Source organism: Phyllostomus hastatus, unplaced genomic scaffold (genome assembly GCF_019186645.2).
Source record: "Phyllostomus hastatus isolate PE091 unplaced genomic scaffold, TTU_PhHast_1.1 phas_scaffold_39, whole genome shotgun sequence".
Classification (NCBI taxonomy): domain Eukaryota; kingdom Metazoa; phylum Chordata; class Mammalia; order Chiroptera; family Phyllostomidae; genus Phyllostomus; species Phyllostomus hastatus.
The window spans coordinates 29669686-29693821 of NW_025334028.1; the positions used below are offsets into that span (position 1 = coordinate 29669686).

The window sequence follows — 24136 nt, forward strand, 5'->3', positions numbered from 1 at the left end:
GATATATCCTCCCCTTTCCTTCTTAGGTTCCAAGATGAGTGAGGGAAAGGGAAGCAGGCTTGTCTGCATGTACATCTACTTGACGGTAGGCATGGCTGAAGAGACATCAAAGAACCAGAAAACATCTAGTCTAGATGGAGGTGTAGGTAGACATACTTTACCTCATTGCACAACCATACGAAGGAATACAACTAATTTGAAAATGAAAAACTGCCAGCAAATCATGCAGAAAAATACTCAGAACTGTACCAAAGTCCAGAAAGAAAGGACCTAAAGAAGCTATATTCATCCAAAAAGGTAGGAGGGACTGAGAGGGGAGTTGGGCAGGAGAGGACGCAGTATGGTGGCAGCAAGCTGGGGGTGGTGAGGTGGTAGTGGCCGGCAGAATGGGCAGTTCCACATTCATTTGTGGTGGATAAAAATCAGGGACACCTTGTGAGGGAATGATCCTAACCCCAGGCCAGACCTCACAGCCCAGGGTTCCAGCACAGAGAAAAATGAAGCCTAATAACTACTGGCTGTAAACCCAGTGGGGACTGAAGCAGTGGAAGAAACTAGTTTCTCAGGGGATCCTGGAACATACACAAGCCCACCTACTCTGGGAACTACAACCAGGACAGCAGCTAGAGGGATGCCAGTCACATTTAGGAAGTGACTGGTGACTGGAAAAGAGGCGAGTGCCAGGCAAGCCCCAGAAGTCAGCCAGTGGTGGCATTGTCCTCTCTTTGACTTCTCCCCTACACATGGAACCACGAAGTGGCAAAGCAGGTTGCCCTGCCCTGGCAAATACCCAAGACTCCACCCCTTATAACTTAACAGGTATGCTAAGACAGGGAGTCCAAATGGCTCTACCTAGTACACAGACACAGGGAGGCTGCCAAAATGAGGAGACAAAGAAATATGGCCCAAATGAAGGAAAAGAACAGAACCCCAGAAAAAGAACTAAGTGATGGGGAGATGGCCAAGCTATCAGACACAGAATTCAAAACACTGTTGGTCAGAATGCTCAAAGAGCTCATTTAATATGGCAAAAGCAAAAGGGAAGAAGTGAAGGCTATACTAAGGGAAATAAAGAAAAATCCACAGGAAACCAACAGTGAAGGAAAGGAAGCCAGGATTCAACTCAATGATTTGGAACATAAGGAAGAAATAAACATTCAACCAGAACAAAATGAAGAAACAAGATTCAAAAAAATGAGGAGAGTTTAAGAGGACCCTGGGACATCTCCAAAAGGGCCAACATCTGAATCCTAGGGATGCCAGAAGAAGAGGATAAACAAGAAATTGAAAACTTATTTGAAAAAATAATGGAATTTCCTTAGTTTGGCAAAGGATATAGACATACAAGTCCAAGAAGCACAGAGTCCCAAACAAGTTGGACCCAAAGAGGTCCAGACCAAGACACATCATAATTAAAATGGCAAAGGTTAAAGATGGAGAATCTTAAAAGCAGCAAGAGAAAAGCAGAGACTTACCTACAAAAGAGTTCCCATAAGACTGTCAGCTGACTTCTCAAAAGAAACTCTCCAGGCAAGAAGAGACTGGCAAGAAGTATACAAAGTGATGAAAAGCAAGGATCTATAACCTAGATTACTCTATCCAGCAAAGCTAACATTTAGAACTGGACAGATAAACAGATAAAGTGCTTCAGACCAGGTAAAGGTAAATGAGTTCATCATCACCAAGCCCTTATTATGTGAAATGTTAAAAGGTCTTATTTAAAGAAAAGAAGGAGATCAAAACTATGTACGTTAAAATGACAATAAACTTGCAACTATAAATAACTGAATTTAAAAAACAAAAACAAACTAAGCAAATGACTAGGACAGGAATAGAATAATAGAAATGGAGAGCACTTGGAGGGTTATCAGCTGGGAGGGGGAAGGGAGAAAATGGGGGAAAAGGTATAGGAGTTTAGCAGCATAATTGGGTAATTGCAGAATAGACAGAAGGATGTTAAGAAGAGTCTAGGAAACAGTATAGAAAATGTAGAAGCCAAAGAACTTATATGCATGACCCATGGACATGAACTAAGGGGGTGGGGGGAATCACTGGAGGGAAGGGAGGTACTAGGCAGAGGAGGGGAAGGGGAAAAACTGAGATAACTGTAAAAGCACAATCAATAAAATATACTTAAAAAAATGAAAGAACCAGAGAACACTCCCCACACTTGAACTTAAACCAGTTGGTTCCTCTTGTCACTACAAACACACACAAACATATCCAGAAGCCTTCTTGAGAAAGTAGGCATGGGGGATTGGAGAACTTTTGAAAGAAGACCAATGACCCTGGTAGGAAGTTTAGACATTGAATTTGACTGAATATTTATCTGAGAGAAAATAAACCAAACTGAAAGAAATTTTAAAACTGAGAGACACTGAACTTACTTCAATTAGGGCATATAAGTATCTGTTCTAACTACCCAGTGATATGTGGCTTGAAAGCAAGATCTGTTATAGAGATATAAACAATGCTCTAGTTTTTACACATTTAAGTGTGGTGGATAAAAATGTGAACTCCCTATATTTGGACTAACAGATTTTAGCTTTCTCATCTTCAATCCTCACCCACTGGCAGACCTCTTATCACCCGGTCTTCCCCAATTCTACTTTGCTGGTTCCGATCCAGACAAGTGGGTGTTGGACAGGAAGGTGCAGGCTCAGTCTGCCTGCACTGCCAGCTGGCTGTGTGACTGCTCTGACCCTTGCTTTTCTAATCTGTAAAATGGGAAGACTAAAATAAGTGAAACTTAAAATCTTTCCAGCTGTATGGATTTCTTTCACAGTCATGCTCCATTTCAGCACTTCTCTTTCTCACTAGGGTGTACTTAAACTGAAGGGACATTCAGGACTTTCCTAACCAACGACTCCTTTTTGTTTGCCCTCTTCGCCGATTTCCCTGCCTATGTGACTTAGGAAGAGGTGGTGCTGAGTCTGCAGAGCGACAACAGTGGTTAGTGACTGGTTAGAGTCTACAGCTGCTCCATAAGGCATATTGCTCTGCTCGCCTGACCCTCTTCTCCGCTTCCTCGTGAAAAATCCTATTGGCATTTCGTACCCTTCAAGTTCTACCTCGTAGAGCCTGTATGACTCTTCATGCAGTTTACAAAATCAGAAGCACCAAAGCAGAGTCTGTTTGGATCAGAAAGGCAATAATGCACTTTCCTGATAACACCGTTTCCCCGACCAAACATAAATCTGAACAAATGAATCTACAGAATCACTAGTGCTAAGGTAAATTCTTTTTTGTGTGTGTGCCTGGTAGGGTTATTTCCCACTTCCAAAGCCAGAGCCCTAATGAGCTCCAGGGGGACAGAAGTCTATCAATCACGGGGTACTTTTCAACTGCAGTCATCTCTGCCCCATCAGAGAACTAGAAGGCATGAAATAATTAGAAAGCCCAAAGTAACTGCTCAGTATTAACAAGAGCAAAATCCTTATGTGGATCATTTACATAAACTTGTCACTTCCTATTACAGTTCTAATTCAGGCTGAGTGATAATCACAGGCGTTTGTGGGGGAGGAGAAGGGGAGGTCAAGGTAGGCTGGGCCTCCACCCTGGAGGCACAAGGTACTCCTGTGTTGTGCCTTCCAGTACACCACCCCACCCCAGCCCCCGCCTCCAGTGACTACGGAATCAATATAAAGTATCTTTTCTTTTCCATTAAATAAGAACTATTTGTGCTGCTATGGCAGCAGACCATGTGCTTAAAAGCAGAAAAAAAGCTTTTGCATCAAGCTATTGTTAGGGGAGAATTCACTTTGAGGAGCATTTCGAAGCTGATCCAATTGGAGAGTCATGTTAAATATTTTCTATGAAATATTTATAAGGCGAGCACAAGAGCAATTGATAAAGTTGCCTGGGAAAATAAGCATTTCTCCTCACTTGGAAATTTTACGTTGGGGGTTTAAATGCTCTTGGGAGAATATATGTAAGTGCAAATATGTATGTGATATGTGTTCACAAATGTGCGGGTGCACACGCAGACACACACAGTCACACACATGGTTGAGTGGGTTGATAGGATTTAGGTCAATCTGCATCTGAATGCTGTTTCCCAAATAAGGCAGCAATAAGAGGTCGCTGAAGACTGTCTTGATAATTGTGTTTGAAGAAGCACTGTACTGATGCCCACAGAGCAAGACGCCCTGGCTGACCCAGGCAGCCAGCAGATGCAGCGGGCAGCCACGTTGTGGGTGCTCTTCTCAAGTCCACATCCTGGCGCGGGGCCTCTCAGAGGGAACAGATTTCCCTGAATCCGCCCTTGATTCCCTCAGCATAATACTAGCGATGCCCAAGTGTGTGCATTGAAGTCAGAATGGATGCTCTCAGAGGACAGAGTTTTCCTCTGTCTGGCTTGTGGATTTTTCATAAATACTTGGCACCAAGCCCTGCCCACCTGAACACACAATCATGTAATAAAAAGTGATGATTTATTGACTTATATAATTAAAAGAAGCTCTGCATTAACCATATATGCTTTCAATATCTGTGAGGCTCTTCTCTCTATTGGGAAGAGAGAAAAGTATTCTGTCTTATTGCAGTGTCTCTAATAAAAATCACATACTTAACACTTAGCATTTGCAGCAGGAGCCTTGTGATCATTTTACAGAGCATTTTATATGGTTTTGAAGCTAGTATAGGGTAATATGATTAATGCAAGTAACTGAATAGCTAACTAGGTAATGTATACACTGTGCTAAAGCTTATTCTAAGCTAGAAACTCTGTAGAGAATTTTACTGTAGGCCAATTTTATTAATCAGCAAGCATAGTATGAGATTCTGGCTAAAAGAGCGAGTGCTCTGAAACAACCAGTTGCCATAATCCATATAGCGTCTGACATCGAGAGGGCCTAGATCACCCAGCGGTAAGGCGGGCACAGGGAAGGTGCACGGGCATGGTGGGGGTCTGAACCACAGCCAGGCTGCCTCTTATCTGAGAGATCACCAAGAGGGAAAGCATTGTGGATGGATTTAAATCAGCTCTTTTCTCCATCCCCCCTCCCTTCCACACAACAAAAGTCTAAATCCCCTTTCAGGCCAGATTGCCCCATTTCCCTGCATGGGCCAGGCAGACTGGAAACATGTTTGTCATTCAGCTTTTCTCCAGGCTAATCAGGAGACACTGGGGTGGTGGGATTTCTGCCTTTCATCTGTGGAGCCTGCTCGCAAAGCAGCCGTGCAGAGGCCGCTGGGCCCGCTCCAGAGCTGGGCTGCCTGTCATCTCTGCAGACAGATATGAAAATATTGTTAACCACGAGCCTAAGCAGAGGATTTAAGAGGGATTTGAATCTAAAATGTGATACTCCGCATAGACCAACTTGATTTGGTCCAACAGAGCCGAACCCCTTATTCTGTTCTAACAAAGTGTGTCACATAATGGAGGAGATTTTGATGGGGTTTATGACGTCTCTGTTTCAGGCCTGCCGCTGAATAGATCGAAACTGTGAATGAACATCGCTGACTCCAGAGCTGTTGTGAGGACAGGCCTCAGCCAACCTGACTCCCAAGTTGAGACCTGGTTGGCAGGACAGCTTTCAAGTTCACCGAGGAGTTCCCCACAGCACACAGTGGCGGGTGTGCGGCAGGGACAGTTCCAGAGTCAGAGGATTGCTATGCAGTGATTTCCACACCTCCTCCGCTGGGAACTTTGGTGACCTCTTGAACCTGAAAATTCTGGAAAATAACTATTTGTAAAGACAATGGACACCATCCGTGAGGAGGTAGTAGAGAGTGGTGGTAGAGTCTCAGAGGGCCTGGAGTGATTCTTGGCTTCTCCACTCCCTGTGGGACCTGGGCCAGAATATACCAGCGATTTTCAACTGGTGTCCCACAAGAATTTTTAAAACATCCAGTACCTGACTATTTTGTCAGGGGCACTGACCTCATTTCCCTTAGACTGTCAAATAACAAAATGACAGTAGCAACACAGCAATAGCATCCGGTGTGAATAAATAAAAATTATAACTGCTCTTTGTCAGATGGGCAAAAAATATACTTTCTGGTGTGCCACAGAAGTTTATGTGTGCCACAAGATGAAAATTGCTGCTCTGTACAGCTCAGTTTCCTCATCTATACAATGGGTATAATAACAGTGTCTTATCCTGGGAATTGTTGTAAGGAGTACAGCACATAGTGCATGTTAAGCACTCAATCTAGCCCATAATAAATGCTTGACATATGTAATATATATATATTTAGCTACTGCTTGGAGTTCCAGGACAGTTAAGGGGCCCTCATCTTTACCACATGCTAGCTGGGTCTCAGCTGTTGCTCTCTGGAAAAGCCATGACCAACGTTCCCTATTGTGAACATAAATGATGTGATGACACCCACCCACATCCATCTATGAGGAGACCACTTGAGAAAGTCCTATAATTTAGCCATAAAGAAAATCTAGAAAATAATATGAACATTCATTGATGCTCCACAGAGCTTTGCCACATTTTAATGTACTGTCATAGCTACTCAAATGTTTTTGTAAGAAATAAAAGATTAGATGTTTGGTTGAGTTATTGGATACCCTCCCTGAACCCATTCTTCTTTTTACTATCCCATCTCTGCTCTGAAATAATCACTATCCTGAATTTGCGTTTTAACTATTCCAAGACATGTTTTTAAATTTATATATAGTTATGGCAACAGCTATATATATATCCATAAATAATATTTAGTTTTGCTTTTTATATAAATGGTTTATTAGAACATATAAGTCTACCACTAAATTTCTTTATTCAGTATAATGTTCTTATATTTATTCATACCCACACATCTTTATAAATCAAATTGGATTACCCTAGCTGGGTCGTTTAGTTGGTTGGAGTGTCATCTTGTACAACAAAAAGTTGTGGGTTCATTTCCTGCTCAGGGCATGTACTTAGGTCAAGATGTGTATGAGAGGCAACCAATCGATGTTTCTTCCTCTCGTTCTCCCTTTGCCCCTTTCTTTCTTTAAAATCAACATACATATCCTAAGGCAAGGATTTAAAAAAAAATCAAAAAGGGTAGACTTTTACTGCAGTGCAGACTTCCATTGCACAAGTTTATTTTTTCATTCTCTTATTGGTGGGCATTTAGGCTATTCCAGTTTTCCATTCATGAACAGTTCTGCCATGAACACACATCTGTACATGTTCTTGTATGTGTATGTGCATACTTGTCATTGGTGTATATATAGGAGTAGAATTATTAGGTCCTCAGGGATGTACATTTTCATCTTTATTGGGCATTGCCAAATTGCTTTTAACAGCATATGAGGGTTTGGGGGACATTTAAATGGAAGGGAATATATTAAGTAAATGTTTAGTAGCCCAATCTCCTTTGAGTCTCCAGGAACTGATTTAGGAGGTGATGCTGCTGTTGTCTTATCAGTGGCTATGGGGTGAGAGTTATTTTTTTCTTCCCAGGGCTAATGAACCCTTTCATACTGGGGTCCTGGTATAGCCCACTGTTGGCAACAGAACGTGCCTGGAGAAAACCAGACACTCAACATGGGTCAAAAGGTGAGGAAACAAATGGTCTCTTGTAGTTCTTGAATATTCTTCTTCCTGAGGAATCCCACTAAAGTAAAACCCCTGCAAATAAAGCAACCAAACTGAAAATGGCTCATTAAAGAATTCCAGGTGTCTATATTGATGCCCCTTTTTACAACAGGGCATGTGGACAGAGGAGAAATGGAGTAGAGAGGAGTGAATGGACAACAGTTCATCCTGGACACTATTTCAGCCACAGTTACTGCAGAGCTTCCTATCATGCTGTAGGAGGTACGCTTAACATTTTCCAGAAACCTGATGGATTCATTTTAAAATGTGATTGAACTTTAAATAAAATACTGATCCAGAAATGATTTTGCATAATTGCACTAGTAAGGAAACAAAAGACTTTATTTTAGTTCTGTGTGAAGTTAATCATGGGAATAGAGAATCAACAACAAAGAAGAGCTATAGGCCAATTGTTCCTACCTCTTTTGGGAGGGGGCAAGTCTGTGTGTAGATGGTGCAATGGTGAATATACATGCACATTGTACATGCACACAATTGCAAAGCCAAAGAAAATGAATTTTGTAGTACTTGCTCTTTTTAATCATGAATGCCATTACTTCCCTTCATTATTATGCCTCATTGTAAGTTGGCTGTAATAGGAAATGAACTATAGTTAATTTGACTACCAACTAGAGACCAAATTAAAGCCATAAAGAGCAGATTGTTGGCATTAATTAGAGACTTCTGTTTGGCTTTTAGATTCTTATCTACCTTATCTGTTTGACCTTGTGCCTTATATAATCTGGCTGGAGGTTTTTTGGGTCAAATAAGGCCTTCTGAGTCACCGGACTTAAGAGTTCTGCAATAGCTTGCTCTCCCTGCAAAAAGGAACTGGTGTCACGGTGACAATGCAAAGAATTCCTAGCTTCACCCAAAGGTTTTCTCAGGCAAATCCTGAGCAGGAAGGAGACTTCTCATTTTTTCCCTCTCCCTATTACAAAACATCTCTCAGTTTGAACAGGTTCTTAGGAAACACAGCCACTACAGCCTTTCACATTAGTAGCTTATGCTTAGTAATGTTATAGGCTAAAAACACACACACTATCCTTCTCAATCCTTATAACTCTTTTATGACTTTATACTATTATTGTATAAATTTCCAAAATGTAATGACTCAGACAGAATAGGACTCTATTCTTCTCATAAATCCAGTAGATACACTCGTATGCCTCTCCTCCGTGTAGTCATCCAGGGCCCCAGGATGGTGGGCAGTACCTCACGATCATTGCTGTTGTTACCATTTCTGGCAGGAGGAAGGGGAAACAGTGCTTGGAAGATTGCTCTTCCAGTATCTGTAGGACCTAACCTAGAAGTGACTCATATCGAATTACATTCCATTAGCTGTAATTTAGTCATGGCTGACCTGGTACCAAGGGAGACAAGGAAGTAATCCAGCTGAAAAGTTATGTACTCAGCTAGTATGCCAGTACTGTGGGAAACGAGGAGAAAGGGTTGTGGCACCAGCACTGGTAGTTTCGTTACAGATGTTCAGACTTCTTTGAAATCCTAACTGAACTAAACCTGTCAGGTCTTGGGCAACTTGCAATCTCTACCAGTTATCATCGACATTTTACTAATGAGGCAAGTTAGATTTAGCAAGTTTCCATAACTATCCCAATAACTCATACTTCTTGAGTAGAGGCAATGGGATTCAAACCAGGCATTCTGAGGCTGAAAATTTAGCATTTCAGTGACATTGATGTAAACAGCTATGTGTCTAATTAGTTCATCAGCAACCGCTTTTCTTTAAATGGGTATCTGTTGTGGGATTTTACATAACTCTGCTAGAGGAGTGAGGTAATCAGGAATTTTCCATAGTGGGAATGTGGCAATGAGACCTGAACTTTCCATTGTTTGAGTTTAAGAGGCTAACAGCCTAGAGAGTGGGTGTTCTGCCTTTGGAAGTGAGGTTTCTGTGGTACAGATAAAAACCTCTGGATTTTGAGGTGAGAGGATATTAAGTGACAAAGAAAGGTATCGTCTCTCTAAGTCATCTCTAATTGGGTGCATTGGTTTAACACATCCAGTCTAGGTGGTTTTGAGCTGAAGCTTTAAAAAATTGCTGCCTCTTTAACTCTAACTCACCAGTCCTGCTTATATGAATGGTGTTCTGAACTTGTGGGACCACTGTCCGCATCTCAACTGCATGGCCCATAACATGGCATGCAAGTGAATAGTCATTTCACCTCCTTATATTCAGAGGGTTTTGTAGGGGAGGCATTGCTGAGAGAAAAGGAAACATTTTACAAGAATGGTCAATGTTAATTTTACATAATTAAATGAATGCTGTTAATTTTAAGCAAAAAAATAAATGCTAATTTGTATAACTTAGTAAACATGTGACCAAAACAACTAATCACCCTCATTAATTCAAACAGGGACTGTTCTGAAAATAACAGTAATTTGTCTCAGTGTGAACTACTGTGCAAGCTACCTAATCCCTCTAAACTTCATCTGTAAAATGGCAATACAAATATTGTTTTAGTGATACAAGCTGTGGGAATTAAATTAATAATTCGTGTAACAACACTAGCATAGTAAATGGTAAGTACCGAATAAATGTTAGGGATCATGATAACCCTTTGCACAGTTCATTGCCATTGCTGGCACAGTGGGAGTGTAGATATTAACTAATTCTGTAAGATAATGCTGTAAGATTATGAAAACACAGTGCTGTGGAGGGGCAGCTTGTCCTCACTTAACAGCTTCATTCAAAGTATTAATCCAGAACTCTGCTAATAATGTCAGCTCGCTAAGCCTTGTGATGAACAAATGATTTCAGTTAGAGGTTTTTTAATGTTCCCAGGCAAATGTAATCACTCTCCCCTCTGTGATCCCTTAGCTCTGTGTTCACACTTCTATCCTGTACTTCACAGATATTTGTTTGCCTGTTTAGATTATTTGAAAACTTCCCTGGTGATCAGGTGCTGTGTGAAATCCTCTAGGCCAGAGACTGCATTTCCTGCGTGCTGGTGTGGTGCTGGCCTAACACAGTCTCTGTAAATGCCTCTTTAGTGAGTGGCTAACCCGCCTGGTGGAGGCTGCTGGCACTTCCAAAGGAGAATCTGAAAATACACTGGGCTGTGTTTTTCTAGTTTGCAGGCAATCAAGCCATTTCACACTGTTTCCTCATTGGAGAAATACTCTTTCCAATATACTTCCCTCTCAGAGATACTGTGATCATTGATGAGACTCTTTGGAGAGGAGTGATATTCTGTCTCCCTTTGAAGTTTGGTTTACAAGAAGATCTTTACGTACAAGGCTGTAAAAATCCTGTTTTCCTTCTTGCCCTTTCTTTCCTGAAGCCCAAAGGTCCAGGATTGGCTATCTGCCTATAAAACCCCCATTTCCTAAATGCCTGTCTCCCTGGAGTGTTACCTTCAGTGTACCTGGGCGGGTCAGTCCAAGCCCTCACGTCTTCCCTGTCCACAAATCAATTTGTGAGCATGCAGCCTGGCAACCCCCAGTGGCATGAGAGCTGTCAGCAAATGGACTATGGGGAGCACTGTTATTCACAGATGCTCTTTTCCTTCTACACTGTTGCCAAGGTTGTCTACTTCTTCACTGAAGAACCACTCAGAAGGCTTTGATAGGAACCATACTCTGTGCTAGGCGCCCCTGAGATAGCCTAGTATAGTGCACACACAGGTGAGTGATGACGTCACAATAGTGCCTGCTGCAAATTAAATAGAACGAAGTGTGCACAGAGTGTGTGCAGGTCAAGAAAGAGGTCAGGAAGAAGATGAACTATGGGGCATGGTTGAGAGGGAGGGGAGGCAAGTCCGAGAGGGAGATGGTACCTGGGTCAGGAATGAGGGGCAGGTGGATAAACTAGCTTTGTGAACTTGGACTAGCCTCACAGAAACTTCATTTCCCTCATCTGTAGAATAGGTACCACAATGGCATGGGGGTTAATAAAATGGATAAAACAATTCTGTAAATTTTGTAAATATCCATTCTTATTGTACTTGTATCTTTGAATTGTTTTCCATAGGTCAGCAATGAAGACATAGCATGTAAGACCCACAAGGGCTGACATCAGTGTTGCCAACATTTTACTCTTCCCCTGGCTTTGTTTTAGAGAGCCCTCCCAATGGTGAGGACAAGGTGTTCTGTAGGGAGCTCTGAGAAGGCAGGAGACGGGGATGCCTGCCCTACTGCCCTTTCCCCCTGGTGGCGACCACCCTGGGGTAGTTTACAGAGCAACTGGGGTGGGAATGCCAAAGAAAAGTGCACTAGGTTTTAGGCGACTCTAGTATTCAGAGCCTAATCAGAAGAGTGGCAGGATATTTTTCCACACACTTGGCCATGACCTCATCTGAGTTGAACTTCCATAAACTATTTCATCACTAAAATCATACATTTAAGAATGTCACTCACTCCCGCTCAGTTACTTCCCGATCCATTTCAAATATTCAGAAACTTCTAGTTTCCTGACCTTTATGTTTCCTCCGGCCCTTTTCTCACTTTGTTTTTTCCATTATCCAGTAATCACTGTCCTGTCAATAGCTCGACTCATTTGTCCTGTCTTTTCAAAGAACTTGCCTCTGAACACCCAGCCTGGATCTGTCCAGCTCTCTGCTTCCACTCAACCTTCTGAATGTTGCCAGAGAAAATCATGCAATAGTGAGATTAGTGCTGCTACAAATTTAGGGTTTTCAACCTCAGCTGCTGCCTGACGTTCTCCAAAATGGGACAGTATTTTTAAAATATTATTGGATGTATTTTTCCTCCTCAGTAATTCCTGCTGCCTGCCATCCACTGAAGGGGAGGGCGTCCCTTGCTTCAGCAGGAAGGCAGTAGAAACCAGCCAAAAACAAAGGAGTCAGTGTTGAGCTTCTCCAAAGGAGGCCATTGAAGCTCATTTTAGGGAAAATAGATGTGACAGCCAAGGTTTCCATTTGCAAGAGGCAGGCTTTGTTGAGAGAAGAGAGGATGTGTGGGTTTCAAGGAAGCAAAATAGAGAACTAGAGCACAGTTGATAGAGATAACCACAGAGTAAGAAAGATAAATGATACACCATGATGTATGGTGGTTTCCTGTCATACCAGAGGGAACAGGGCAAAGCAAAACAGAAACCCATCCTGGCCCTGGCCAGGGGTACGACCTGATGAGAAAGGCGGAGGAACTCGGTGGGGGGAGGGGTGAGACAAGACTATGGACGGAAACTGGAGTAAAGTAGGGGTACTGGGGGAGGGGAAAAAATGGAAATCTCCCAGGGAGATTTGGGAATCCTGGAGCTGGAAGAATTTTGTGTAATTCTTCTCAACCGGGATTCTGAAAGAAGACTGTTACCTGGTACAGTGGTCCTGGTAGTGTGGAATGGCCACCATCGAGAAAAAATGCACTCTGCATGTGGAGGGAAACCCTGGTGTAGGTGAGCTCCTCCCTGGCTCCTTCCACAGCCAGGGGGGATATCCAGATGCCTGAGTGCCCTCCCTGGGGCCAGGATGTGAAGGACACTCATCTCCAACTGCTCTTGTGTCCCTGTGGTGACTCTTCCTTTGCACGGTCCTCACATGCTGGTGTTTTCTCCAGGTGTCCTCTCTTACACAGGTAATTCTCAGCTTTGTGTCTCTGAGCTGAAAGAATAGACCCTGCTTCATAGTTTTACCCCTAGAGCCTGGCTCATAATTGTATCTCAGAATATGTTTCTTAGTCCAATGAGTTAACTTTTGTGGGTTCAGCACTGAATTGAAATTTTGTAGCATCTTTGCCACTTTAAAATAATACAGTGTCATATCTTTGGATGGCAAATCTTTATAAGACACTTCTGATGGGAAGTATCTCAGTACCTTTGTTGAGCTATTATTATGCCTAGGACATTAGATCTCATATTTTAGACAACAATTTGTGTATTGTCATTTGGCAGAGGAAGTTTAGGAATAATGTGAATATTGGAGAGTCATATGATGTATCAGCTCAAAGCCTCCCCCCTTGTGATAGTATTGTAAAATAGGCCTCTAGCCCTTCTTCCACGTGTCCATAGGTTACTTGTGGAAATCCCTAGGGGGTGCTTTACTTGTGCCCACAGATAGGGCTGTCAGATATTGTCACCACATGATACCCACTCCACTCTGCTCTGCCTTTGGTCCCAAAGCATCTGTACCTGCTGGCCCAGAAGCCACTTTGAAGAGTGCTTCTTCTGCCACCACCCAGGATGAGAAAAGCAATGCTCGTGACAAAGTCATGGAACTTGCCACCTTTGGGATATCAGAGTAACGCTAGCTCCTGTGCAAAGGCAGAAAGAATAGCTTTCTCCATGATTCTGGGCCACATTTGATCACTGAGCTCATGAGTCTCTGGACTCATAGTTTCTTAAGCTTCTGATTATCCCCTTCATGGAAAAAGTCAGGAAACACACACTCCACCATTCCCTGCACACCCTTCTGCCAAGCCCTCTCCAAAATTCCTGTCTACTTTTCTAGTTTGCAAGTAACAACAGCAACCATGAAAGTCCAATGTATAATAACAGGAGCAAAAAGATAAGTTTAATGGGGTGTGGAGGAGAAGGAAGAAAGAAGAGTGCTGTATTTAGTAGCAAAATAGAAGAGAAGGCTTAACCATTCCTTCCAACCTCACATGCTCTGTTTCAAAATACTTTGAATAGGATGAAATATAAAATCATGACTGATGGAAAAGGAGTTAATTTCTCCTTAGTAAATACTGGGGGGAAATAAGGGTTCAAAAGAATGAGGAAGAAAAATAAATTAGGAAATAGCACCTTCAACAGGTATTCTTGTCCTACAGCTAAGAAAACAGTGACCGACAGGGATTCCCAGACACTTACTCATTGAAGATCTGCCTTCTGAGCTTCCTGACCCTCCTGCACCTCGTACCTTGTTCTCTGTCTTTTTAGAGAGCTTTGTCACTGGCATCACCTTTTATTCTCCTGTTACAGTTCGCTGTGTCCCTCAGACCTAGCATGTCCTTGTCGTCTGCTATGTGGAGACGCGACTGTGTCTCCCCACACCTCTGTCTCTTCCTTCTGCTCCAGACAGGCCTTCTTCACCTGTGGGGCCCAAACTCCAGTCACCCCAAGTCAGGGCCAGCCCCCAACAAGCCCCCTAATCTTGTGCCGGGATCCAGTCATTCCCAGTCATGTACTGGGAGTGAGAACAATTCTTTTGGAGGAGAGCTTTAAAATACGATGCTTAAAAGAAAGTGGTGTTCTGGAGATCGTTGGTGGTGAACGTGACACAACACTGAACCGTACACGTAAAAATGGTTAAAAGGTTTTCGAGTGATTGCAATGAGTTCACTCTTTCAATTTAGGATGTTTACAATGAAAATCGTGAACATTAACATAACTTTAAAGATTTTCTTTTGGTAACAGCATAAGGAGTAAGAAAAGAGAAATAAAAGTAGAATGAGAAATAGAAAAGTATTGTAAAATCCTTCAAAATTATTAAATGAACTGGGTCAAATGTACATCGGATTTTTTTTGCAGCGCACACTTGGATTTGCATAGACAACTTCTATTTTTATCGGCATGAGTTTAAGCATTTCTTCCTTTGGTGCAGGCCGATTGCCTGTCAAGAGGGAGAAGAGTTGCAGAAACAAAACCAGGCTTTGTGCATCATTCACAAGGGCTGATTTGTTTTTGAAAGAATGTCAAGGAAGTGAGGAATCTTAAAGCTGAGTTTTAGATAGTTTTTAGTTAAGCCTTCTCCTATCACTTAGGCCCCACTCCTAGCAAATGCACCTATAATTCCTATTAATGTTAATGAGTCTCTGAGGAAAGGAGAATTTCAGATCATTTAGAAAAATCATAGGGTCCACATGATTCTCTGCTTATTCAAAAGCCTTGTTTCCAGTGGCCAAATACAAATTCTTCATTTACCACAAACCCCAAAATGTGGGAAGAAGATAGCTGAGTCAACAGGAAATAAAGGAGACAACTCTTAAACTCTGTGTAGAGAATTAAATGCTGCTGTTCCCACATACAGACATAGACAAACCCTTGCTTTTAGGAGCTGGAGACTGCCGAGCTTCTGAGCAGCTCGAGGAGGGTACAAAGACACTGTGGGGGCACTGTGAAAGGAGTTATTTTCTGGGAGTAAGACATATAAAATACTCCCCTAGTGTACTCAGTGCACCAACCTCTGTGAATTAAGAACAACACTGGTGTGCAGTGTTGGTTTCTCATACATGTGAATTTCAGTCAAAGAGGTAATAATCTCACCTTCCAATCAAACAAACAACCTCGTGTGGGAGCTCTGTCCGAGGCACTGCAGGCCCTTTAAGGGCAGCTCACTATCATTCTCATGTCTCTGGGAAGTGCTACAAAATTGTTATTCTGTATACATTCAGACACAAAACTGCAGAGGTTAAATTATTTACCAAAGGTCAGCAAAGTCTGCTTCTCCCAGGGCAAAGCAAAGTGGTTACAATTTTTCAAGAGATCCACACAAATGCGTATGTTGTTCTGGGAGCCCTTCCTATGGAGAAGAATTCAGTTCCCAATCTTGGGAGTTAAATTCCATCACGGCTCCAATGAGGCACTTTACCGAGTCAAATTCTTCCTTTTGTTGAGCTCCTCCTGCTTGGCTGCATATTAGAAGGTTTTTACAAGGTGACAACACATGCCCACTTCCCCACCGTGACTCACTGGCTATGTCTGAAATTCATCCTTCATTTCTTTCTTTAGCTTAATTTTTAAAACTGTTGCAGCCTTTCACTAACCTAATATAAATGATAATAACTTATTAGAAAAGCGTTTGACAGTGTGATCCTGCAGCATGGTGACTTCAGGCAAGGAAGTGTAAGGCAAGATGAGTGCTAAAGACAAGTGACATCTGTGCTACGTGTTATTATAATAATAGTCTTAATTATGAGACATGGACAAAGAGAAAAATCCTAGCATGCAATTCACCAAGCATGTTAAGGAAAAGGCAGTTTGCATTTAGGTAACCCACCTCCTGACTGCGTTTAAGCCAATTAATAAGGAGGATCAGCTTAGGGACATTTTCCTTCTCACCCATGTATTGGATGAGTTAAGGGTGAGTACGCTAGGGTGTCCTTCAGTGGTGCAGTGAGATGCACGCACCTGCAACACGCCAGAACCTTAAACGTTGCTTTAGAAGCTAAGTATGTGAGGTCTGTCAGATTCTAATAATTCATCTATTCATTTAACAATTACTTATTTAGTTCCTATAATATGCAATATGAATTTACATAGCTTTTGATGTTCCAAAGAGTAATTGATTTAAAAAATTATTCTGAAAAGGTTCTATGCCTTTTATGCCCACGGGCCTTTCAAATATTGGCAAAACGAGCTTCTGTTTCTGCTGGGGTAGAAAGACCCTCAATTCCAAGGGCAGAGTAGCATTCTGCCTAATATTCTAGCTGCCATCTCTAAGTGCGACAGAAATTTATATTAAAACATACATGCAGTAAATCTCTAGAGCTATCGTATGCTCTTCCTATTGCTCCTGTCAGTGACTACCTGCTGCCCTCCAAAAGCCAGCTGTGCCCACATGTAGGGCACACCCATGTGAGTGCAGGGGGGTGGCTGAAGAAGAGATGGGGCCCTTAGAGCCAACTTTGAAAGACACTAACCCTTTTAGAACGTTGGGACCTCAATACCCATGCCCAGAGAGAAAACATTATATACTTTACTTTTTTCAGGGTCCAGACTATGAGTGTAAACCAAAAAAATCCAGAATTTATTTATTTAAAAAATGTGTATTTATTTGTACATGCTTAAACTTCAATCATCTTCAAAGTACTCTCCCTTTGGTGCAATACACCTATCAAGACATTTTTTTTCTACTGCTCAAACCAGTGTTTGAACTTGTCGATTCTGATACCTTTTAGGGCTTTTGCCATTTTTTGTTTCACCTCTTCTACATCAGCAAAACATTTTCCTTTGAGGAACTTTTTCATCCAGTGAAACACAAAAAAAGTCCCTTTGGGGGAGATAGGGTGCATAGGGAGGGTAGGGCATGGGGGTCATGCCCTTTTCTGCATGGTGAGGCAGGTGGGCTTGTAAACCACCCATCATAAAATGGGCGAATGCATGAAGAGTCTTTTAAAAAAATTTCACTGGAGCTGAACGTAGCCTCTCACAACAATGTCAGCTGGTACACTGATACAGATGGGTTCCTAGAACTGGGGAAGCCTGTACTATAAGGGGCCAACCCTCCAAAAGATAATTCTGGAGTTTTGGGGGTCCCCCTTTGTAAGCTGCAGGCAGAACTCTTTCTAAAGTTTCAAAAGAAAGGCAAGCCAAAATGTGCCGGCATACCACCAAGCCTCTGTAACACTTCCAGGCTGTGGGCATGAAGACACAGCAAAGGGGGCCCAGAAAAGGAGGAACAGTCGGTGAGGCTGGTGCCAAGCTCACTAGACTTTTCTTCCAAGCCTGCATGGTCTGGTTTACCTTGCCACTCTACATGTAAGTTAAAAAGATAATACACAAATGGAAAGAAGTTGATAATATTTTGATTTCATTGATTTAAACATAGGTGAGGATGTTATCTATGCAAAATTATAGATCACATTAGACTTATAAGATGGTGTGCCAGATATTATTCACATTTAATTTAAATATCTTAGTCTATGACCACTAGAAACTTTAAATCTGATACATAAGCAAAATAAATAATATTTTGATTTTAAAATACCAACACTATATCTATATTATGAAAGCTGAATTCAGAAATGCCATTGTAATGACTAAATCATGTTTATCAAGTGGATGATTGTATAGAAATAGGTCATGCAGACATGGAGAAATTTCTGATTAAGCTAGAAATGGTTCATCCAATGGCTATGCATAATCAATCTAGGATTAATGAATTTCTGTGTGAACATTTTTACTATTAGAAGAAAACTATCAGGCCTCCCAGTGCTTACCACAGGCTGTGTTCTCACACTGCCTGCAGAAAGAGGAGGCAGAGTAAACCCACCCCCCTGCACCTCAGCCCAGGCCCTTTGCCTGGTCTGTATTGTGAATGGGGGGATGTGGAAGAAGAAAAGGAAAAAAAAAAAAAAAGAAAAGAAAGAGAAGAGAAAAAGGGAAAAGAAAAAGAAAAAAGAAAGAAAAAAATATCAGAAAATTAACCTAATACTGAGGGGAAAGTAGTTTACTGTTGGGAAATTAAACCAGTGCCCAAGGGATATGTGCTCTCTGACAGGGTGACATCAGAGTCAACAATGAAACCATCGACACTTTTGCTGGTGATTTCAGGTGGTTCCCTGGGGTTTTAAGAAAGGTGAGACCAGCGTCCCGGCCCTCACTCCCTTACCCTCTGCGGCCTCTGCGCTTGAGGATGGGGTTTCGTTTTGCCTACTGTGGAGTCGAGTTACCCTGCCTTCAAAATCTCACCCAGAGTTTGCCACACACAAAAAAATAAATAAATAAAATAAAGTTGGGGAGTTGGGCAAGGGAAGGGTAGGGAAGAAAGAAGGTTCCCCCTATTCAGAGAAGTCTACAGCACGCAGCAACGTGTGGTGTCTCAGTTAACACGCAGGAAGCAGCTGCGCAGTGACGAGGAGCAGAGTGCCGCGTGTCAGAGCCTCCCTGTATCTTCGTCACACCGCGCCATGAAGGAATCTATTCCGCTTGATTGTCCTCTCGCTCTTCGACCACGACTGTGGGCGCCGTGGACTGCTGGGAAGAGGAGTCTCTCTTTTTCTGCCACATCCTCTCAATGGGGTGCGCCAGGCTGAAAGGGAGCTAAGGCCAGCGTCGCTGGAGGGTGCGTCAGTCCGGGAGCGCCCTCCCCACCCGGCCCTGCCCCTGCACACCCTTTGGGAGGTGACTAGGAGGCGTGCGCCCCTGAGACAGCACCACCCCAGGCAACGCCCGCTGCTGTAGTTGGCCTTCGCTTAAATCCTGCGCGGGGGCCCCTTCGAGGGACAATGGAAGACGAGTTCCCGCGGACGCCCAGGACCTCCGGGCTTGGCCTCTGGCCTCTCCCTGGATTGGGTCAGACTTGGAGTCGGGCTGGGCCGGGCAGTGGAAACATCCAGCCGCGCCCCTGCCGAGCCCCCGCCTCAGGGGCCGGCCTCAGCCCCCTCTTCCTCCCTTTCTGACTCTCACTGCGCTGTCACCCTTTGTTCATTTCCTATATTTCCACTCAGATGTGGTTTAGGGTTTTCTTTCCAAGGCATATTTTGCATGGAAGAATGCTTTCAGTGAGCTGAGGCCCTAATTGCCAAATAACGGTTGCCAAAACATGTTATTTTGGCTTCAAGCTGGTACAGAGCAGGAGGTGGTTTCCCTTCATGGAAAAAAAAAAATCCTGCTTCAGCAGCCCCAGGGCCATTTGCAAACACAAGGGACTCAGGCTTGCACCGCACTTGCTCCAGCACCCGCGCCCCTCCTCCGGTGGATCACCTTCTTACTCGATGGGAGGCCTCGTGGCCGGGTCCCTGGGTCGGTGGCAGCTCTGGGGAAGCATCGGCATCTGCTGCACCACCAGGGGGGCTCCCGCCCCACACTGCACAGACCGGTCTGCCAGCTCTCTGCAAACACCAGCCGCCCAGCTAGCACGGGAATTCCAAATAGAGACAAATCTGGGGCCCCGGGGGAAGCGGGATGGAACTGATCAGTAGAGATATATCACTGCTAATTAAGTCCTGATCCCCTGGCTCTACTTGAAACAAATCAGGGAGGGATCAAGTTTTGAGAGCAGGTGCTAACTGGTTGCAAAAGACAAGTTCATCACTTCAGGAAAAGGCTTTGCAGGTAGCTCTGCGAGGACACAGCAGAGCGAGTCCAAAGCTTTGCTGAGAAACTTCATTCCTGGGCAGAGCCAGAGTTGTCCAGGACCTCAAAGGTGTATAAAAACCCTCTCTTCTGGAACACATGACTATTGTCTTGTCCTCTGTTTTCCCCCTCCATAGCTGATTGACTTTCTCTTCAGGTGGACAATGGCATAGTGTAGAGGTAAGTAAACACTCTTCTGGAGATGCCAGCAGATGTTTCTTCTGGGCACAGACTATATGGCATTTGGTGGGGCTCAAATGCCAGTCCACAGTGGGTCCTGCACAACCTCCTATCCTGCTCCTGCTATCCAGACAGTTTAAGAAAAAAAATTGACACAAATGAGTAAATAAACTTAATTGCAAATATTTACTTGGAGATAGCCTGAGAGCTGTATGCATATTGTGTGTGTGAAGAGGAAGTAAGTTTGAGCGTTAGGGTCTGGGTGACCCTGTCTAACACTTTTTCCCCTTCAGAAACTCTGCCTCTGCTCTAGAAATCCTGGTTTAATCATGACTAATGTGGACTAGGTACATCCGTGTGCCAGGGGCTCAGCCAAGTGTTTTACATGCATTATCATTTCATCTTTACAAGGACCCTATGGGGTAGGCATGGCTTAAATAACACATCTACTTAGTGACAAATTGAAGATTTGAATTTCACCAGAGCCCGTATTTTTAAATGCAATGCTATCCTGCTTCTTAGCTTTGCCAACTTTGGATCCTGCACAGAAAATAGCAAAATACATTGCATACTGTAGGTGCCCAACTAGTACAGTAAACGAATGAACAAATGGGTCTCAGGTGGTATTAAGGATTAGCCCCAGGTTCCTATTAAAACAGTAATCTGGGAAATTGTTCTAATATATGTTAAGTCTAGGAGTCTGGAGGTCTCTGATTCGGGGGGCCAATATTTGTACTGAATTTGAAAACTTATTCTGAGGGTCTTCCTTTGATCCATGTGGAGAGTGTTCTTAGCCCTGACAGTATTGGACCTGCTCTTGGCACCTTTGATGAAGCAAGTTGGCTGACGTTGTTGGCCATGACTCCAGGAATCATTATCGACATAATTTCTTTTTTCTTATGACATGTAATCCCTTTCCTAGCCTCACACCCCAACCTTCCTATTACTCTTAATGTGGGGAGCCTTGTGCTTTGAGTCACCACATCCAACCCTGGAGCACAGGCTGTCTCTGGAAGGTTTTCTGTGTTTATTGCTCTATTTATTAGTTTTATAGCAACAGAGCTGAGGGACTCTTTGGTGCATTTCTTTGGTTGTGCATATCATTCAGACCCATACAAAGAGTGGTTTGGATTCTTGTTGGCGTCTGCACTGACTTGAAAGCCAGTTGAGAGGTAAAGTGTGGATGTGTACGACTATAAGGAACATTGTCGTATGAATGTTCATGAAAGGAGAAAGCGATTACATGTGATGGTGCCTGGAGATGAGAAGGGGTTGGGCTCAACGGTTAAAACACACAATTAAAAATGCCAAGGGAAGCTTTAAGGACTGGATTTAACTCGATGGGGGCGAGCAGGCCCTGACCCCGTTTCCTTCTAGCTCTCCCGCCAGGTCCAGTTCCTCCTGGGCAGCTGACAGTCTCTGGTTCTATTTTACTGTGGCCTTAACGAAAAAGAGGGCTGTTGGTCCACGTGTTTTTTGTCAGAAAGTTTCGTTAAAAGATGTAACCTAAGGAAAGGGTGACTGACTAAGAAAACTCCAGACCTGTGCATTCCTACCCACCGTTATCCAAGATATTCTGGAGTGCAAATTTGCCCACAAAGCTTGCTTATCTGTCTGTTCTGGGGCTTTCTCGCTTTCACCCATGTGGGTCCTTGTCCACACAAACAGATTTCCCCAGCTCCTTAGAACTGTGACCTTTAAAGTTTGCCTGAGGAATGTAAGAGAGCGGCACATTTTACAAAACTGATGTAAGATTTGTTTAGAACATCAGAAAAAAACTGGAGGTGGGGGGCAGTTACATTGAATTTTTACAAGAGGCCCATTCAACAACACAGGATATGGCGAAAATAAAACAGGATTGGGTGGGATGCATGTTTGGGTTCTCAGGGGGCTGAAATCAAAGAGGTATGCAAACTATTCTGCATAAACCCCTGCCATCCGCTCTGATAAACAAGATTACGGACTTGAAAGGTCAATTATATATTCTTAAGGAGAAATGCCAGGTTCTTGTCAATGTTCGTGCCTGACAGGGTCTGAAAATAGACTTGAGTGAGCTAATCACATTGATGACCACTTTCAGCAGTGGAGTAAAAGCTTAATTCAATTTTATTACCTCCTATGGGCAAATATTTGCCTCACGAGACACACCCACTCCCTCCAGAATAGTCTATTGTAAACAACTGGCTCCCCTTTTACAAGAGCTGAAATCTTTATGATGTTTGGGAACGCTGAAACCAAAGGCTAAACAGCTTATTGGAATCTTGTCTGTTAGCCAGAAATCCTCACCGGTTCATCCCCTTCCCCTCTCCTTCTTCCTCACTAACTATGCCCAAGGCATGTTCTAGAACATGCAAGAGCTGTGTTCATCCTTCCCAGTTTCATTCCTGGGAGTGACACTTGGTGGGTCTTTTAGAATTTCCCATGTGGTTCCAACAGACAAGTATTACTTCCTCAGTCCTTATGTGCCTTCATGAAGCTGGAGCATCACTGCCAAGTTTTAGACCCCCCAGGGGTGTCCAAAGCTGCAGCCCATGGGCCACATGCAGCCCAAGATGCCTATGAATGTGGCCCAACACAAAATCATAAATTTACTTAAAACACCATGAGATTTTTTGTGTGTGATTACATGTCACAATGTATTTTATGTGTGGCCCAAGACAACTCTTCTTCCAATGTGTCCTGGAGACTCCAAAAGGTTGGGCGCCCCTATGCAGCATCGCTGCCAAGTCTTAAACCTCCAGGAGAAGGAGACGAGAGTTCTTTCTGGTAATTTTGCTGCCAGGAATGAAGCCCTACAAGATTTAAGTCTGACTGCTTGCATGGCTCGTGGAGATGTAATGAGTCTCTATCCCAAAGTGCCTTACTTATAATCGAGTTGACAATAGGTTAACACTATTGCCTAACTTGTGCAGGTTATGGAACCATGTGAAGCATTTCTTTAACAGAAATAAGCACATTAAAAAAGTGAGGTTAAAAAAATGAGAGAATAGCCCTGGCTGGCATAGCTCAGTGGATTGAGTGTGGGTTGTGAACCAGGCATCGCAGTTTCGATTCCCAGTCAGGGCACATGCCTAGGTTGCAGGCCATGGCCCCCAGCAACCACACATTGATGTTTCTCTCTCTCGCTCCCTTCCCTCTCTAAAAATAAATAGATAAAATCTTTTAAAACATTATTTTTTAAAAATGAGAGAATAGTGCCTTTCTTCCTCATTAATGTGTGGCTAGATGTATTTGTATGTGTATTTATGGTAATGCTCACTTACAGAGTTGCATTTTGGGATTACTTAGGACTATTTCACATCACTCCCATTGTCAAAACTGACTTAGTGTAAATGGGCTATGCGATTCTGGCCTAACCAGGAATCATCTGTGTTCCAGCTAGCTTTCAAAGTTAGGAAGGCCTAGTTGATTCTTATGTAACTTCTAAAAAATTTGCTGGGCTTGTTAATCATGCCTAAATTCTATCAAAGGAAACATTGCTTTGCACAATTATTCCTCTCAAATTGCTCTCATGTTAGAGAACTTTTGGAGCCATATTAGGTACCATTTTGGTGGATTGGCAGTTAACTTGGAGTCACATTCTGTGGTAGGTCTAAGAAGTAATAAGATCTACTTCCTTCAAACTCAGGACTCTTAGAGTCCATGTAAAAAAATAAGTGTAATGCAATGTGGGAAGTGCCTTAGTGGGTGTACATAC

At 43.1% G+C, this 24136-nt stretch overlaps 1 non-coding gene across 1 annotated transcript; it reads left to right on the forward strand.

Moving 5' to 3' along the window:
• Positions 1 to 18384: 18384 nt before the first annotated feature.
• On the forward strand, positions 18385 to 18513 carry LOC123806975. Its single transcript, XR_006783556.1, has one exon. It is a non-coding gene; the product is annotated as a small nucleolar RNA SNORA51 (small nucleolar RNA).
• Positions 18514 to 24136: the final 5623 nt, after the last annotated feature.